Source organism: Hyperoodon ampullatus (genome assembly GCF_949752795.1).
Source record: "Hyperoodon ampullatus genome assembly, chromosome: 1".
NCBI lineage: Eukaryota > Metazoa > Chordata > Mammalia > Artiodactyla > Ziphiidae > Hyperoodon > Hyperoodon ampullatus.
This window is the reverse complement of record NC_136914.1, coordinates 174,622,415-174,641,602: the sequence shown is the minus strand read 5'-3', so window position 1 is coordinate 174,641,602 and position 19,188 is coordinate 174,622,415. Positions and strand designations below refer to the sequence as shown.

The following is a 19,188-nucleotide window of genomic DNA, read 5'->3' as shown; positions in this document are numbered from 1 at the left end:
CCTCAGCTCACAGTCATCAAAAAATGGAGACTTCAGTCCTACAACCACAAGAAACTGAATTCTACCAACAAACTAAATGAGCCAAGAAGCAGACTCTCCCTTAGATCTTTGAAAAAGAACTGCAGCCCTGTAAGCACTGTGGTTTCATCCAGGAGAGACCTGTGTCAGACTTCTGACCTACATAACTCTAAGGTGATAAGTTTGTATTGTTTTAAGCAAGTAAGCTTGTAATAATTTGTTGCAGCAGCCAAGGAAAACTAGTATTCCCAACGAAGTTTATAAAGCTTTTCTTTCCTCTCTCACTAAAAGAGCACTCTGCCATCCCATCTCTGGGCCTCTGTAAGCCCACATTTCCTCACTTGTAAAATGGAATATCCAAAGATTTGTAAGATGGGATCATCTTGATACTGGACTGTGTTAAGGTTTTTATAGCCAACGCCTTCCATTGGCTTTGAATATAAAAATAATATCAGCTTTAATGTTTTGCATTCATACTATATGTACATAACATCACACATTTTGTTTAATCCCTGCACTAAGCGTAAGAGGTGGGCATTTTTAGTCTCAATAAACACATGAAAAAACTGAGATTCAGAGAGTGAGTACCGGACATAAAGCGACAATGTTGTCAGATGGCACAGCCAACATTTGAAGCCAGTCTGTCTCACTACAAAGACTGAGAGCTGTCCCCACTACAACATTCCCCTTCTCACACAAATGTTTCAGATCCAGAAACATGGTGATACTGTTTCCCTAGCCTTAATAATCACCACTTTGGAGCTGATTCATAATATCAGGGTTTTTTATTTTTAATTTCTGGAATAATCAATTATTTATAAGCATCATTAGATACAACACTATCATTAATGATGGCAATCAATGTAATTCAAACAACATGATGATCTGCAATTGAAGTTAAAAGTTTTTAAGTAAAACTTTTTTTTACTCGTCAACATGGCAGAGCAACAAAGCATTGCGTAGTTAATATTTATCATCCCAGAACTGAGCACTTTACTTCTGGTTTGTGCAGTTTATTCGGTGTTGTAATGAAACTTTCCCATGAGGCAGTGGAGTGAGGCTTTTAAGAGCAGAGCTCTGGAGTCAGACAATTCAGTCAAGGGACTGTGGACAAATCACGTGGCCTCTCTACACCCACGTTTCCTCATCTGTAAAAGAGGAATATTAATAGTGCCACCTCAGGAGTGTTTAAGCTTTGAATGAGAACAATAGAGAGTTCTTTAGCTTTATCAGACTCATAAAATTCAGGGTAACTAATTCTATGCATAAACATGTATTTTTAAATGATCATCTGTTACTAATCTAGGGAGCATGAAACCCTGAGGGGTCATTTGGACCCTGTTCTACATCTGGATATTTAGGGCAGGGTTATTTTCAGTATTAAAATCTCCACAGCCTTCTTTCATAGTTACTATCATCATCTCTGTTTTAATTAAACCCACTTCTTATTTGATCTTTGAAAATATGAAGCATATTTAAGTTAAAGGTCTTTTGGAAATAGGGAAAAGAAGCCCACTCACATTAACTCAAATGTAAAGGTGACATTAGAGGTAGAAGGCTGGTTAGTATGTGATGCAGTGGGCATTATTTGAAATGAGTGATGTCAGATACCCAATGACAGGAAAAAATCACACTGGAACTTAAAGGAATTAAAGCTGGGAGCTGAGAAAATCTTGCGTCTCAGGAAAGACTGATGTCTCCCATCCCAACTTCTCTCAACACATCTACTCCATTCCTCTCCTGCTCAAAGAACCAGCTTCCTTTGTGCATCCAATTTGCTATGGTCTCAAAATGGCCAACCCATCTGCCAATGCCACCTCATAACCCTAGTGCCTACCACCCACCGACTCAGCCTCTCAGCTCCTCAATTCCAAACATCCCTGAAAGAGGAAGGCAGTTGAGCAGGATTATCTTTTTTAATGAAGTTAAACAAATTATATGTCACAGGAAAATAAGTCTTTCCCTCATCCAGTCAGCTGCGGCCAAGAGTGGAGCAGGATTATGTAGAACAAAGAAATGGGGAAATTTGCTTAGAAGGGGATGTGGCTGAAACTTGCAAAGGTGATGTCTCAGTCCATAAAATACCCACACTGGAATTCTCCTAGTCAAACTGTAAATGTCTTAACATAGAATTAATTTTGACCAAGTGCCCACCATATGTCAAACATATAACTCTCTAGGTTCACTCCTCGCTAGACCCACACCACCAATTTCTTTCACTGACCTATCTTCTCTTGACATACTAACTGTGTTAGTTTCCTATTGCTGCTGTAATAAATTACCACAAACGTAATGGCCTAAACCAACACCGAGTTATTATCTTACAGTTCTGGGCATCAGATGTCCAAAATGGTTCTCACTGAGCTAAAATCAAGATGTCAGCAGAGCTGTATTCCTCCTGAAGGCTCTCAAGGAGAATCCATTTCCTTGCCTTTTCCAGCTTCTAGAGGCTCGTGGCCCCTTCTTCCATCATCAAAGCCAGCACTGAAACACCTTGTCTCCTGTCTGACCTCTGCTTCAGTCCTTCTATCTTTTCTCTCTGGCTCTGATCCTCTTTCTTCCCTTTTTTAAGGATCTGTGTGATTACCATCCAGATAATCCAGGATAATCTTCCCATCTAAAGATCCTTAACTTAATCACATCTGTAAAGTCCCTTTTACCATGTAAGATAATATATTCACAGTTTCTGAGAATTAAGACATGGACACTTTGAGGGGCCATTATTCAGCCTACCTCACTGCCCAACTTAGAGTAGGAGGTTAATAAATGTTTCTTTAGTTATTTACTTAGCTACCATTCCTGCTAACTGTGCTCATATTTTAAATCTTAAAGTGCAAAAGAAATTCTGCATAGCCATTCCTTTTCCTTTTTATTTCCAATACTTGGGCCTTTTGCTAATCACCTGAAACTTACATTTGCAGCAGATATGAAAATGCACTTGAACAGTTGAGAAATACAGAAAAATGTAATTTCAGTTGCCAGCTCAATCTCTTCTTGTTAAACCTCAAAAACTTGACATTTGAAAGAGAAGGACTGTGTAACAGTGACATTTTGTAAAATATTCTTCCAGCTTGGGAACACAGGATTTTACTTACAAGTTTCTAAATGTCCTCTCATCAAGCTTTAAAATAGGGAGTCAAATACAAAAACAGGAGTTTCTTGGAAAAGATAGTGACAAGGGTTCTCTAATTCTTTACATGCTCTTTGAGAAAATGTTTAAACAGAGAAAACAAATGATGGCATTTCTGATCTAAAACAGTTCCAATTGCTTCAACAGATCACTGCACAAGAGTGAGCAACCACTTATTGAAATTCTGCCTACTGGAAGCACTTCCATTGCCCTTTTGTTCATAGAAAAGTCTGTAATGTTAATCAGCTATGGCTTTACAAAAGCTGGTGCCAAACATGAAAAGCTTAGTGCTGGGAGCACGTGATCCTCATGTGAGAATTGCACAAGTGAATCCTTCACGTTGTCCAGGTGGCCCCAGTGACTCCAGCCACCACCACCACTACCCTCTAGCTTTTCTGCTGCCCTGCTCTTGCATTCCTGATCTACAGTGAGCTCCATGAACTCCTGTGTATCTTTAGTTGGTGTTAAATAACTGGATATGTTGACGTATTGGTACAGGTCCACAATCCTTTATATGAAAATCTTGGCAGCCATGTGTTCAGAATTTGAGGATTTTTAGAAAAGAAACAGAGTCCATATTATGTATTAAGTTTAACACCCCCAGTGGGTGTGGATCAGTATCCCTTAATATTTCTGCAGTAAAATAGATAAATAATCTCACCAAGCAAAACGAACTGAGATGATAAAAAACTTTCCCATCAACTCAGGTCAGCTTTTGCTGCTAAATCTGTTTTAGAAAGCTTACTAACTTACTAAACCTAAACTTACTAAAAAGGATTCAATATTCAGAACCTTTTGGATTTTAGGACTTCACATAAGGGATTATGGACCTATATTACACGTTGGTGGGGTTTTCTTTTTTAATTTTTATGTTGTTTACCATCCAAATGGAGGCTCAGTTAAAAACTCCAAACTGCTAGAATCATAGGCTAGAACAGTGGAAAGAGTTTTAGTAATTCAGTGCTTCCACCTCATGTTACCAACAGGGAAATTGTAGCACAAAGAATACAAGTGGTTTGGTGAGGTTGTAAATGTCTCTGGATCCTACTTTTTGACATCAGACAGACCTAGGTTGAACTCAGCTCTAAATAAATTTGTCATCTTGGCAAATTTACGCCCAGCCTTACACCCCAGATTACCATGATTCCCTCTGTTTAGGGAGGGCCCTCTTTCACAAGGCTGTTCGGAGCATTAAATTTGCAAACGCAAGTGCAGTGCTTGGCATAGTGAGTTGCACATACTACATGCTCACTAAAAGGCAACCATTACTGCCCTTAGAGTGATCTGTATGGTTATTATTGACCTAATTCAATTAAATTCAATTAAGTGTTTACTGAATTCATCCCTGCAAGACACTGTTCTAGGTCACAGGGGTGAACAAGGCAGAATCATCTCCTTTTTATCCTGTAAAAAATTCCAGGGATTCTCTTATCTTCATTATGAGTATGTAGACAGAGTCCCTGACACACAGTAAACACTTAATATACATTTGTTGGGTTGAATTAAACCCAAAGTGCTCACAGTCTAGCAAGGGATTTAATAATGCCAAGAATGAAGAATGTAAGAAAGACCCTAAGAGTTTTTCAAAGTGCTCTGGGAATTTTTTTTTAAGATTTCTTTTGTCTTGGAATAGGGAAAGACTCTAAAGAAGAGGAAACATTTGTGCTAGCCCTTAACAGTAGAATAAACATTCAGCGGGTATAGTTGGGAGTTTTTGTAAAAGGCCAATCCAGGCAGGAGGAAGAGCTTAAGAAAATTTCTACAAAGGTGGAAAATCGCATAGCATGTTTAGTAAGTAATGGGTTATGTGCTTAGGGCCTTGCGTGGAGGAATTGCATGGACCACGTGCATGGGTGATTCAGCCTAGAATGCTTCAGAGGTGAGTTAAGACTAAGTCAAAAACTGGAATGATATATGAAGGAGTTTAAATGACAAAAAAGAATTTTTTATCTTGCTTTGCTTTAGCAGGAGGTGATGCAAGCCACCAGGACTTGGGCCAAGCTTTCAGAAAATTGCTGTGGTGGCATTTTGTATGAAGGGTTAAACGACAAAGAAAGAGAGTGAAAGTAGGTATAACCATCAAGGGTATATCAAAAACATCTAAACAAGGGCATGGACAGAGAAGAAGGCTAGAAGGGGAGAAGTTAAAAAGGCATAAGAAGAATGGATCATATTTGGCAACCAATTAGATGTAAGAAGCAAAGAAACGAGAAGATTCAGAGATTACTCTTAGTTTTTAATCCTTGAGGGTTATGATGGTGCCAGAGAAAAGAGAGGGTACAGATGATGGATTAGAATGGTGGGAAATTATGAGTTAACTTTTAAACTGAATAACAAATTACCCACTGCTCAAAGTCAAAAAATAAAACTGGCAGGTGATGCCAAGAAAGTAGACCTTCAACCAAGAGTGGTTAAAAAAAGAGGCTAAAGTCTTTAGAATCAAGTCATGAACCTGCTAATCTTGCATTGTCCTTATCTGGGGGAGGCTACTTTAAGGCCATGTGTTATGGGTGAGTGCATAAATTGTGGTTCCATTTCACAATGCAGAGATTTCCCCACCTTACAGTGCAAGTGCACAAGTCCACCTAGGAACTGTTATCACAGGTTGTTCTTACTACGTAGGAAATCAGATAACTTACTCAAAAAGAACCCCTCAATATCTATGTTGGCCCTTTGGGCTGGAAGTGCAGCAAGGCAAGCAGGTGACTTCATGCACAACCTTGCAGTTGTGAGATGCTGAAAGTACACGCCTCTCAAATTTTCCATGTTAGGTCCCTCCTTGCCTCACCTGGTCCCAACCCTGGGAGTAATGTGAAATCTTTTCCAGAACAGAGGAGCCATAATGGTTCTTTATTAAGAAGTCTTTAAATCGTGATGCAGGGGTTACAAAGCTTTTCCTATAAAGGACCACACAGTAAACATTTCAGGCTTTGCATGCTGTACGGTCTTTGCCCCAACTATTCAATTCTACCATTACATTGGGAAAGCAACCAACTATACGTAATGAATGGGCACGGTTGTATTGCAATAAAACTTTATTTTTAAAAAATAGGAATCAGGCCAAGTTTGGCCTCAGGTCATAGTCCGCCAACCCTGTTGTGTGGAAGGAGCTAGCCAGACCTTAGGCTTAAATTCCAGATCCACCAAAAAATACAAATTTACAAAATATCTGGATTTGAACATGCACCTCTGTGAAATGTGATACTTATAGCTTCCTCATTGATTTGTGGGGTTTAGAGAAAATGTATGTAAAATGCCTTATAAATAATAGGCTTTCAAATAGGACAGTAGTCTTTTTCATTACAAGGCATAATATGAATAATAACTAACACTTACTGAATGCTTTTACGCTATACCAGCTACTACTGTGTAAAGCACTTTAAAAGATTATTTCATTTAATCTTCCAACAATGCTCTGAAGTAGGAGCTATTACAGTGTCCCTTTCTATTCATGGGGAAACTGAGGCACCAAGCCATGCTCAGGGGATGCTTACATAGATAGTGTGACTTCGCTGGCACTTATTCCCAAGTAAACAGATTCCAGGGGCTCTGGTGCTAACCTCTGTGCTAGTTAATTAGCTCCACTAATTCAGCTTCAATTGAAATGCTCAGAACCTTCTCAAGTTCCGCAGGGCTCTTCATGACTCATCACAGCATAACACAACTGAAAATCGTTTATACACAACTCTTGGAAATTCACCTTCAGGTCAACAGTCAAATAACCTCTTGCATAAATAAAACACTTATTCCAACCCCCTTCCTGCCCATCTATTTCCACCCCTCCCAACAAAGATCTCCAGTTGAGGGAAGCCAGAATAGTCCTGAGAAAGCTAATGCAAACCCATTTCAAAAAAATTATCCTATAATCACTCTAAAAACTTGCAATTTCAAAGCTACACTGCAGAATAGCATCCTGGATTAATTATGCCAGGCTGCAGCAATAACCTTGAATTAAAGCTGCAACCTTCTATTTTTAAGAAACACTTGCCTTTCTGGTTGATGAAACCTGTCGTCCCATCAGGTAACAGACGTGACCAGGAAAGAGAGAAGCGGTAATGAGTCAATCCAAGCTGTTTGATACATTTCAAATCTTCCTCCCACAGAGTGTAGCTGCCACAAGCTACATCGCCAGTCTGGTTCTTGAAAACTCTGTCTCTTCCCTGATGGGTGAATGTGTCCCAGACACAAGGGCCTTTTCCATCTGTATCCCAGCCTCCTGAGAAAAAGAAGAAAATGAAACAGTTACACTCTTGACATCAAGAGGCATATGTGGAATGTAAATATTTGTCACCCAAAGAACATCCCTCATTAACTCAATGTGTCATATTGATAACTTTAAAATATGCCTTTAAAATAACATGCATGAGTGGGTTATATGTTCAGCTGTCCTTGATCCCTGAAGCTGACTGGTGGCAAATGAAAAATTGTTGCATAATGCCGTGGCATAGCAGGCTTTCACGGTTCATTATCTGAAGATCTCCCAGCTGGTAGACAGAGGCAGGGCTCAGCTCATGAGTGTCTGAATTGAAAACATCTACTCCTTGTGAACATTTCTCCTGGCCATGACTGACATGCCTTGTCCTTGTTGTGCACAAAGCAGTCTTGGGACATTATCTTTGACCCTTGACACCTGAACCCTATTCTCCTGTCATCTGACCACGGAGCCTGAGATGGTCTAGTCAACTATTGTGGAGAGGAGATTAGTTTTTGCCATGGTTGGGATAATACTGGTATCCTACATTCATTCCTTCATACCTCCCTTAATTCAGCAAATGCAATGTGTCAGGCTCTATGCTAAGCATGGTGGCTATCATGGTGAACTCTGCTGTGCCTCAGGTCCTTGGAGAACTTACACGCGATTATAAAACAGCCAGCGTAAGGACCGTTTCATGAAAGCCAGGGAGGGGCGTTTATCCAGATGTGGGCAGGAGTCCGAAGCCTCTTAGAGAAATGGCTTCTAGACTGAAATCTAAAGGAAATGTTGACTCACCAAGGTGAATTTCTCAGAGGTGGGAGTGGGGGGGAAATTTTTAAAAAGAGGAGCCAGGGTCAGAATAAGCCCAGAGGTAAGAGAGAGTGCCACACATTAAAGGGACAGAAGGTAAAAAATTACATTAGATTTGAAGTCCCTGTTCACATAGAAATTTTGTTTAAAATGGTAGTCAGAATCCATTTCATGGTATAAAGGAGTAATGTTAAAAATCTCATGACTCCCTAATTCTACTTCTAAGGGCATACGTTAGAGGAACACTCATGTATTTTCACAAAGAGATTATATGAGATTATTGAGGCAGAGTTTTCTGTAATAACAAAATCCTGGAAACAACCTATTTCCTATCAACAATAGAACGGATCATTAATTTTGGGTATATCCATAGAGAGGAAACACTAATCAGCTGTTGAAGTGAATGAATCAGAGCATACATACCCCTCTGCTCTGGTCTGAATGTTTGTGTCCCCTCAAATCCAGAGGCTGAAATCCTAACACCTAATGTGATGGTATTAGGAAGTGCGGCCTTTGGGAGGTGCTTAAGTCATGAGAGTGGAGCCTTCCTGAATGAGATTAGTGCTCCTAAAAGGAGACCCCACCAGGTTCCCTAGCTCCTTCTGCCCCATGAGGATACAAGAAGTCTGTAATGTGGAAGAGGGCCCTCTGGCCATGCTGGCACCCTAATCCCCAATATCCAGCATCCAGAACTGTGAAGAATAAATGTTTGTTGCTTATAAACCCCCTAGTCTATGGTATTTTGTTAGACCCGTCCAAATGGACTAAGACATCCTAGAAACTATAATATTAAACAACAACGAAAAATCAAGATTCAAAAGAATGTATACAGGAATGAATACATGGAGCACAGGAGATTTTTAAGGAAGTGAAACTACTAAAACTGTATACGGATTTTCCACTGTGCTGTGGGTCTGCTCCCCTAACCCTGACTTGTTCATGGGTGGACTGTATGATACTGTAATAGTGGATACATGACATCATACATTTGTCAAAACCCATAAACTATGAACTTTATTTAATAATAATGTATCAATATTCGCCCATCATTTGTAACCAACGTCCCACACTAATGCTAGATGTTAACAGTAGGGGAAATTGGAGAAATGTGATATATGAGAACGCTGTACTTTCTGCTCAATTTTTCTATAAATCTAAAATTGCTCTAAAATATAAAGGTTATTAATTTTAAAAAGAGTACATACAGTACTTTTATCATGTTTTATGCAAAATATGTAGAACAAAACATGGATTTTCTGAACATATACATATGAGGTAAACATACAACAGCATGCCTGGGGATGATCAATTCAGGCTGGTGGTTGCCTTTGGGTAGAAAATGGAGGGAAAGGGAAACAAGGAGGAGCCTGAGGGCCCTTTGCATCTCTTTTTATTATTATTTATTTATTTATTTTTGCGGTACGCGGGCCTCTCACTGTTGTGGCCTCTCCCATTGCGGAGCACAGGCTCCGGACGCGCAGGCTCAGCGGCCATGGCTCACGGACCCAGCAGCTCCGCGGCATGTGGGATCTTCCCGGACCAGGGCATGAACCCGTGTCCCCTGCATCGGCAGGCGGAATCTCAACCACTGCGCCACCAGGGAAGCCCATCCCTTTGCATCTCTTATGTTTCACTCCTTAAGCTGGCTAACAGGTATATGAGAGGCTGTTGATTACATTATCCACAATCCTTTTTATATACCTAAAATAGTTCGTAATGACTTTCATGTAAGAAAGGAAGTCACAGCTAGAGTAAATAGACTTAAGCAATTATAGAAAAGTTTTTTAGATCCTCATTTAGCATTTACTTACTCATATTTTTTGCACGATTCTAATAGGATTAGATGTAGTCTCCAGACCAACAAAAAGACAACCTGGGCTATAACTTATGGGAGAGAACCATGAGGAGATAGGAGAGGCTGCTAAAAGAAGGAGCTCTAACAAAAGCAAAAATGACAGTTGATATCAAGGTAGGGTACTAAAGATCTATACAAAGAAATCATGAATATTAAAAATTGTACTCTGGGGGCTTACCTGGTGGCACAGTGGTTGAGAGTCCGCCTGCCAATGCAGGGGACACGGGTTCGTGCCCCAGTCCGGGAAGATCCCACATGCCGTGGAGCAGCTGGGCCCGTGAGCCATGGCCACTGAGCCTGTGCGTCCGGAGCCTGTGCTCCGCAATGGGAGAGGCCACAACAGTGAGAGACCCGTGTACCACAAAAAAAAAAAAAAAAAATTGTACTCTGGAGCCATGTCAAATAGAGGCAAAAAGTTTTATAAATCCCAATGGCTCTCAAGTTACGTCTGTATATAGGGTTTAGAGGAAAGAAGAAAAAGAATACTGGTATTCAATCTTGGAATGAAATAGGTATGAATATTAAAATGCAATTTTGGTCAAGCATGGTGCTTATAGTTTGGGTTAATAGATTTACAATAAATGAAGAAGCTTAATCTCATAGAGTTTGGGCATAGTGTATTGGTAAATATTAACAAGTGGCTATATGTTAAAAATGTATACACCTATATGTATATATGTTTATTATAAATTTTATTGATATAAAGGATGTGTAATACACCATCTCCAAGCAATAATATGCAATGCTCTTTACTGTAAATTCCTTATAGCCAATTGATTCTCATACAAGTCTTGTTTAGATTTTTGCCAAACTCTTGTATCGGGAGCCAAACTGCAACATACAATCTGACAAATGTGAGTAGTCCTCACATGACTGTTGACTGATATCTTTGCTTAAATTAAGAAGCACAATGAAAGGAAAATAACAAAGATGTACCAGAATTTCACTTGTTCATTAGTGACATGAGCAGCTTCTTTGCTGAATTGGATAATAGTTTTCAAACAGCGGAAGAATATTTCCTTGAATGTTTTGTCCTCCTCACAATGTAACAGTTACAGACATGACACAGTCATTTACTCTGTATTATTAATATTTTTTCTATAACTTTCTTAGGTCCAGACAACCAACAAAACAATATATCAAATATTGACTTGTAGCACTTGCCAATATCTGTGGTATAAATACTTACACATGACCAATTTCAAGCAACCAATGTGACAGCACTGAAGGCAGAGTTGCAAAAAGATGGGCAGTGGCACATCATTATATAGTATTTCTTCTACACAGATACAAGAAATCTAAACAGCTTCAAGGGCATAGCTAATAATAAACGTAGTAAAATATTGAGGAAGTAAGGATTTTGAGTATTTATTACCCCTTTTTAATATAAATCATTTACTTATAAGTTTATGTAATTGAATTTTTAATGCTGGCTGTGTTTAAGAATTAGCTCATAAAATTGCTGAAAACTTAACAGTAGGCACTGGTGAGCCAGTACAAGCTGGCTTCGCCACATCACTGATTGTGCCTTGCCTAAGATCACATTCTTAGTAAGAAGTAGAACCAAGATGTGTCTCCAGATCTGTCTGATGTTGAAGTCCAAATCCTTCCATTGGACCACACTGCTTTTAGTAATAATGACTGACTAATGAAGGAAGAGTCAACTGATGCCCGTGCTACTCAATTTATGAAGCCTAAGAAATGCATAACGTGACTTACACATTTTGGAAAACAGTCCATCTGAAGTGCTTAAAACAAGTTTTGACAATTTCAAGAGGTAAATGTCATTTAGCAGGAAAATGTACTTATGTAGAGTAGCTCATTCTAGATGTATACTAGATGAAGCATAGGTAAACAACATTGTTTCTATGAGAACTAGAATATGAATTGCAAATTAACCATTATAAGTGAAATTTTGATTTAAAAATATACAATGGCCTTTAAAAAAATAAAAAATTTATATAGTGGCAAGTACTCATTAGTACTTGAATGTAAATTTTCCTGAATGAATGATATTAATAACTCATTTGCTCATTAGGGATCTTCTCAAGATGTAATTATGTCCACATATTAAAAGTTCATTGTTCTTTATGAGGAACAAGACTACCATTTCCAGGCAGACTACATATCCTGAGCTATCCTTCAAACAACAATTGCTGGATGGAATATGGGAAATGTATTGTTAAATGTGCCATCGATCTGGCAGGATGTTAGGGAACCCAAAATCAAAGTGAGAGGTAATTCAGAAGCGTAAGTGAGTAGCGATACAGGCTTTTGTCCTGAGAGCATCTGAGAAGCCCAGATGATGTAAGCTTGCATTTTAATGGCCTGTGGGACAAGGGAGAAAAGAGACAAAGTCTAAAGCTCACCAAAATGGGAAGCCTGTGGTAAGATGCTCACATAAGTCTGATGATGCAAGGTCTTCACATACAGTGCCAGAATAACAACAAGCTCTGCCTAAGAGACAACAAAGCAGCTAGCCTGTGGGAGAGAAATTACTCCTCAATATTTGTAACCACAACTCAGCTCTCAAACCATTAATTAAGTGTGAGAATGGAAAAGGATTTTAGCAGACATACGAGCTCTCACAGGACACTGGAAAAAATTTTTCCTCTCATTGGATATTACTGGAGGATAAATTTCTCCAAAACAATGATGTAAAACAAGAAAGAGAAAGATCCAGGATCCAAGAAATGAAGAATCTAGCAGAAGAAATCTGTGGAATGATGTAGCTGTGCAGCAAACCCAAGGAGTAACCAGTCCCTGGGAAACCAGCCTATTTCCCATAGGCTATGGGAAATATTTCTTCAAGAATATTATACTACTAGAATATTTAGTTTGATTTTTTCAAATTTTAAAAAATTTACTAGAGAATTGTCAACATGCACAATAGTACAGTGAAGCCCCATATACCCCTGGTTCAGCTTCAGCAGTTTCCAACTTTTGCCGACCTTGTTTCATCTTTATCCCACCCACGCTTCTTCATTTAATCTACACACATTTCAGTACACCCTCTAGCTGACAAGAATATTTCTAATTGGGGTAAAATACACATCACATAAAGCTTACCACCTCAACCATGTTTAAGGGTACAGTTATGTGGCATTAAGTGCATTCACATTGTTGGGCGATCATCACCATCCATCTCTGGAACCCTTTTCATTGTGCAAAACTGAAACTTTGTAACAACTTAGCAATTATTCCCATTCTAATTGTGCATGAGGGTGGTGAAAGTGGGAAGGGAGAGGGAGAAAAAGTGGACAGATGGGTAAATCTTCATCTTTCACAGGGAGAAGTCAATAGATTATGCCTACAACAGGAAAAAAACTCAAAAACTAGTAATATAAGCATTATATTTAAGATATAGAAGTCAATGCCAAAAGGATTAAACAAAAGAATTAAAAGGGATTTCTTCTAGAGAGAGGAACATGGAAGAGAACAAGGGATTAATGGTTTCTGAAACAGTCTTGTTATGACTCTTTAAATTATTTTGCTATATTAACTTTAGTTAGCATGAAGATGAATTTAAGAAATTATATTAAACATTAGAAAAGATGGCATAAAAATAGACATTATTAAATATGTGGATAATCTAAACAAGCTATTAAAGTATAAAACAACAATAAAATGTCTGTTTTGTGAGAATTAAAAAGAATAACTAGATAGAACTAAAATGCTGGGCCCAAAAAAAAGAATATATATATATATATAGATAGATAGATATAGATATAGATATAGATATATGAGCACCAAGGTAAGAAATCAGAGTTAAAGTGTTCTCAGATTCATATACTGTCTAGAAGGGGACTAAAGATATTGATTAACATTTTACTTTGTTATATTTTATATTCAGGTTAAAATTTCTAGGGTAAGCACTTAAAGAAAAAAATGTAATTTCTTTTTAAAGACAAGTCCAACACATATATATCAAGTCTGTGCCAGGCTCTGTTCTAAGCTTTTTATATATATTGATGCTTCGCAACAATATTATGAGTAACTGCAATTATTATCCCCATTTTTGGGTAAGGAAACTGAGAAATGAAGAGGTTAAATTAATTTGCCTAGATCAGTTTGTACTAAAGCTGAGATTCTAACTCAGACAGTTGAATTCCAGAGCCCATGCTCTTAAACATTATGCTAAATGAGGAAAACTAAATACATTTAAAAGAGGGCAGGAAAATAATAAAAAGTAAACAAAGAAATAAGAAAAATAAAAGCATAAAATAAGATGGTATGACAAGATATATAATCACTTATAACAATATGTCAATGGGCTATACACCCCAGATAGAAGACAGAGATTGTCAGACTATATATATTTTTTAAATTCAGTGATATACTGTTAACCAACACACCTAAGACATAAGAATATAAAAACATTGAAAGTCAAAATATAGAGAAAGATATCCACCCCCCAAAAAAGCAAAGGACTTCAAGGAGGGAAAAAAAGCACTAGAGATAAGGTGGGTCACCACATAATAACAATGCTGTTTTAAATATGTACACATCTAAGAATCTGGTTTCAAAACATGTGAAGCAAAAATTGACACAACTGAAATGTAAACTTGACAAATCCACCTCCATAACCCAAAACTCCACCTTGGGTTTTAATCAACCCAAGTTCTAGCAAACATTTAAAGAACAAAACCAATAAATTCTACTCTTTCATGAATTATTCCAAAAAGTAAGAAAGAAAGAATTCTTCAACTCATTTCACATGGTTAGAATAACCTTGATACTAAAACCTCTCTCAGCAGCTGAAACAAGAGAGAATAAGGATAGCATTTATTAACAAACTTGATCTAATTGATATATATGACATTGCACAATAATGAATGCTACAATTGAAAAATATACATTGTTTTCATTCAAACAAAAACATCATGAAAGCTGAGCACAAATTGGTCCATAAATAAAGTTGCCATAAATTTCAAAAAGCTGGAGAAATACAGACGGCAATCTTTGACCAATAATGTTAGAACTCAATAACTAAAGAACATTAGCTTTTTCCTTCAAAAATATGAAAAGGAACATCAGAATAGCTTAAAATCAAGGACAGCATAATAGGGACTTCCCTGGTGGTCCAGTGGTTAAGACTTCACACTTCCACTACAAGGGGCAGGGATTCAATTCCTGGTCCAGGAACTAAGATCCTGCGTGCCGTGTGGCAAAGCCAAAAAAAATTTTTTCTTAAATGCTAGGGCATGCTAACACACGTATATGAAATCTAAAAAAAAAAAAAGAAATGGTTCTGATGAACCTAGGGGCAGGACAGGAATAAAGACGCAGACAGATGTAAAGAATGGACTTGAGGACATGGGGAGGGGGAAAGGTAAGCTGGGACGAAGTGAGAGAGTAGCATTGACATATATACACTACCAAATGTGAAATAGATAGCTAGTGGAAAGCAGCTGCATAGCAAAGGGAGATCAGTTTGATGCTTTGGGACCACCTAGAGGGGTAGGATACGGAGGGTGAGAGGGAGGCTAAAGAAGGAGCGGATGAGGGGATATATGTATAGGTATAGCTGATTCACTTTGTTATACAGCAGAAGCTAACACAACATTGTAAAGCAATTATACTCCAATAAAGATGTTAAAATAAATAAATAAATAAATAAATAAATAAATAAAATGTAAAAAATGCTAGGGCTAAAATAATAAAAAAAAATTAATTAAAAAAATAAAGAAGGCGGGCTTCCCTGGTGGCGCAGTGGTTGAGAGTCCGCCTGCCGATGCAGGGGACACGGGTTTGTGCCCCGGTCCGGGAGGATCCCGCATGCCGTGGAGCGGCTGGGCCTGTGAGCCATGGCCGCTGAGCCTGCGCGTCCAGAGCCTGTGCTCTGCAACGGGAGAGGCCACAACATTGAGAGGCTGGCGTACCGCAAAAAAAAAAAAAAAAAAAAAAAAAAAAAAAAAAGGCATAATAGTGGTCAACAGAAAATACTAAAAACTAAATCACAAAGAATAGTAAAATATTGTGATATCTAGTTAATGCATATATTAGAAAAAAAATAAGACTTATACCTAAAAAATTAATAAAAGTTATAGCTAAAAGCCAAAAGAATATATAATGGAATTATAAAAAATAATCTGGGGCTTCCCTGGTGGCGCAGTGGTTGAGAGTCCGCCTGCCTATGCAGGGGACACGGGTTCGTGCCCCGGTCCGGGAAGATCCCACATGCCGCGGAGCGGCTGGGCCCGTAAGCCATGGCCACTGAGCCTGTGCGTCCGGAGCCTGTGCTCCGCAACAGGAGAGGCCACAGCAGTGAGAGGCCCGCGTACTGCAAAAAACAAAAAACAACAACAAAAAAAAAATAATCTGTAAAAGAGATAAAAAGAGGGGAAAGAGAATAAAGACAGATGAGACAAATAGAAAACAAATAGCAAGATGGTAGATTTAAACCTAACCATGTAAATAATATCATTGAAGATGAATGAATCTAAACAACCCAATTGAAAGGCAGAGATTATCAGATCGGTTAAAACACCAGACTCAGCTATATACTGCCTATAAGAAACCCACTTTAAATATAAAGACAAAAGAAGGTTAAAAGTGACAGGATTAAAAAGATGTACCATGCTAACACTAATCAAAGAAAACTGGAGTAGCTATATTAATACCAGGGTAGATTTCAGAGCAAGAATATTACCAGGTATAAGGAAAGCCATTTAATAATATTAAAAGGGGTCAATATATTCAGGGGATTTACAATCTTAAATGTTTATTCACCTAATAACAGAGATTCAGAATACATGAAGCAAATACTGATTGAACTGCAAAGATAGACAGATCCACATTTGTATTTGGATAGTTCAATTAAAAAGACCAGGGCTTCCCTGGTGGCGCAGTGGTTGAGAGTCTGCCTGCCGATGCAGGGGACACGGGTTCGTGCCCCGGTCTGGGAAGATCCCACATGCCGCGGAGTGGCTGGGCCCGTGAGCCATGGCCGCTGAGCGTGCGCGTCTGGAGCCTGTGCTCCGCAACGGGAGAGGCCACAACAGTGAGAGGCCCGCGTACCGCAAAAAAAAAAAAAAAAAAAAAAGACCAATAAGATTATAAAAAAATGGACAAAAGATGTGAATAGTTCCTTCACAGAATGAGAAAAACATGGCTAGTAAATATTTAAAAACACATAGGAGATCATTAAAAAACAGGGAAATGCAAATGAAAACCACAATGACATACTATTCTACAACCACACAGTTGGCACAAATTTAAAAGTTGGGCAATATCAAGCATTAGAGAGACTGTTGCAAAGCAAGAATGTTTATACAATGCTGGTAGGAGAACAATACAGAAATATCTAGTAGAGTTGAAGAAGCACATATATCAAAACCCCATAATTCACATACCACCATATATCCTGTTTCTACAAATGTAGAACAAGAGACATATATAACCATGATTGCAAAGCAGCAACAAAAACCATCACTGAAAACAGCCCAAATTTCCTTTGTCAGGATAACAAATCAATGAACGAATGAATAAACTATGGAATAGTCATACAATGAAAGACTATACAGGGGTAAGAATGAATGAACCACACCTGTATCTACATGCATAAATTTCCCAAATATAATATTGAGAGGGAAGAAGCAAAAAATACACACAATGTATTTCCATTTATACAATGTCCAAAACATGTAAAGCTAAACAAGAAATTGTTTAGCTATATAGTCTCCCATGCTAAAATCATAAAGAAAAGGAAGGAATGAATAAATGCAAAACTCATCTTAGTGGGTACCTCTGGGAAAAGGGATAGGAGAAAGTACTGAAGAGGGGGTCCTAGAAATATGATGAGTATGTGGATATCAGTTTTATTTTTGATTCTATACACATAAATTATAAACGTTTTTGGCTATTGTTTTTTGGGAAAAGTTTTCAATTAGCAATAATCGTGCCTCGGATAAACATCATTGGCTACGATACTGCCACTGCACAAAGCCTGCAATTGTTTTTTGAACAAACAAATCTTATAATACATTTCATTGTTCATAATAAGGGCCATTTACTGAGCCTTAGCTTTCTATCACTCCTATATCAAAAACTTACGTCGGCCATCTCATTCTTCCCCTCAAGACAACCCTTAGAAAATGTACTACTATTACTAATAAGAACAAAAGTATAAAGATTAAGTAACTTTCCAATATCATATAGCTAATAACTGTGACTATCAAAACATGATACCCCAGTCCTACCCTTATTGACATCAACAGTTTAAACTCCTTCATTACTTACAACTTAGGTGAGTCTTAGACAAAATGAAATCTTTCTTTGTGAATTAATGTTTTGTTCCACCTCTACACATTTCCCAAATAATAACTGCAATATCTACCTTCCTTTGAGGATCTCACAGTCTAGTCAATATCAGACAAATAAAGTCTTAGACTACATTAAGATAAGAGCTATATTAAAATCATGTAAAAGCACTACAGGAGAACCAAGAAGCAAGCACTCAAGAGTTACTTCCATCATTGGGAGGCAGGTAGACTTGCCCACGAGAAAACATTTTAAGGCAGGTGCTGAAAGATGAGTAGGAGTTATAACAGTGGCTCTGATAAGGGAAAAGCAAACACATAATTCGGTGGCAATGGCGGGGGTGAATTGCAGAAAGAAGGCACTAGAAGCCCAAAGACCAGTTATTAGCAGGTTGTTGCAATATCTTTGGCAAAAATGACAAATTCCTGTATTTTGTTTTTTTAGTAATTTGGAAGAAAATAAAATTGCCTCTGAAATTCTTACCATATGAGGACAGAGAAAGGATTCCCACAAAAAAAAATGTAAAATATTGACATTACCTACAAATCAAAATATCAAACACTTCCAAGGCTGCAAAGGATTATGGAAAGAGCACAGGCTCTAAAGCTGGCATAGAGGAGCTTTAGCTCCATCACTACTTGACTTCTCTGTATATGAAGTGAGAGGATAATATCCACTTTGTAGGGTTCTCATAAAGATCAACTGAGCCAAAGTCAAAGTGTCTACAGAGTGTGTGGCAGACAGTATGTGTCCAGCGAGTGTTAGTTTTCTAGTCTTCTAGACTCAATGCAATAAATACTAACTAAAAATTTACACAAAAAGCAACCATTTGCTCTTTTTTCTTCTTTCTGTGGCCAGCTCTTGATGCCAGAGCACACACGTAGGAAGCACTGTAACTCATATTTGCAAACTTGCCTG

General features: G+C 38.1%; 1 pseudogene across 1 annotated transcript in view; it reads right to left on the bottom strand.

Annotated features, from left to right (window-relative positions):
• Positions 1-19,188, bottom strand: part of LOC307055035 (cytosolic beta-glucosidase-like) — a 157,950-nt pseudogene that overhangs the window by 96,220 nt on the left and 42,542 nt on the right. The window contains exon 2 of the transcript in view: positions 7,137-7,364. The product of the transcript in view is annotated as a cytosolic beta-glucosidase-like (transcript). The remainder of the gene's footprint in view (positions 1-7,136; positions 7,365-19,188) is intronic.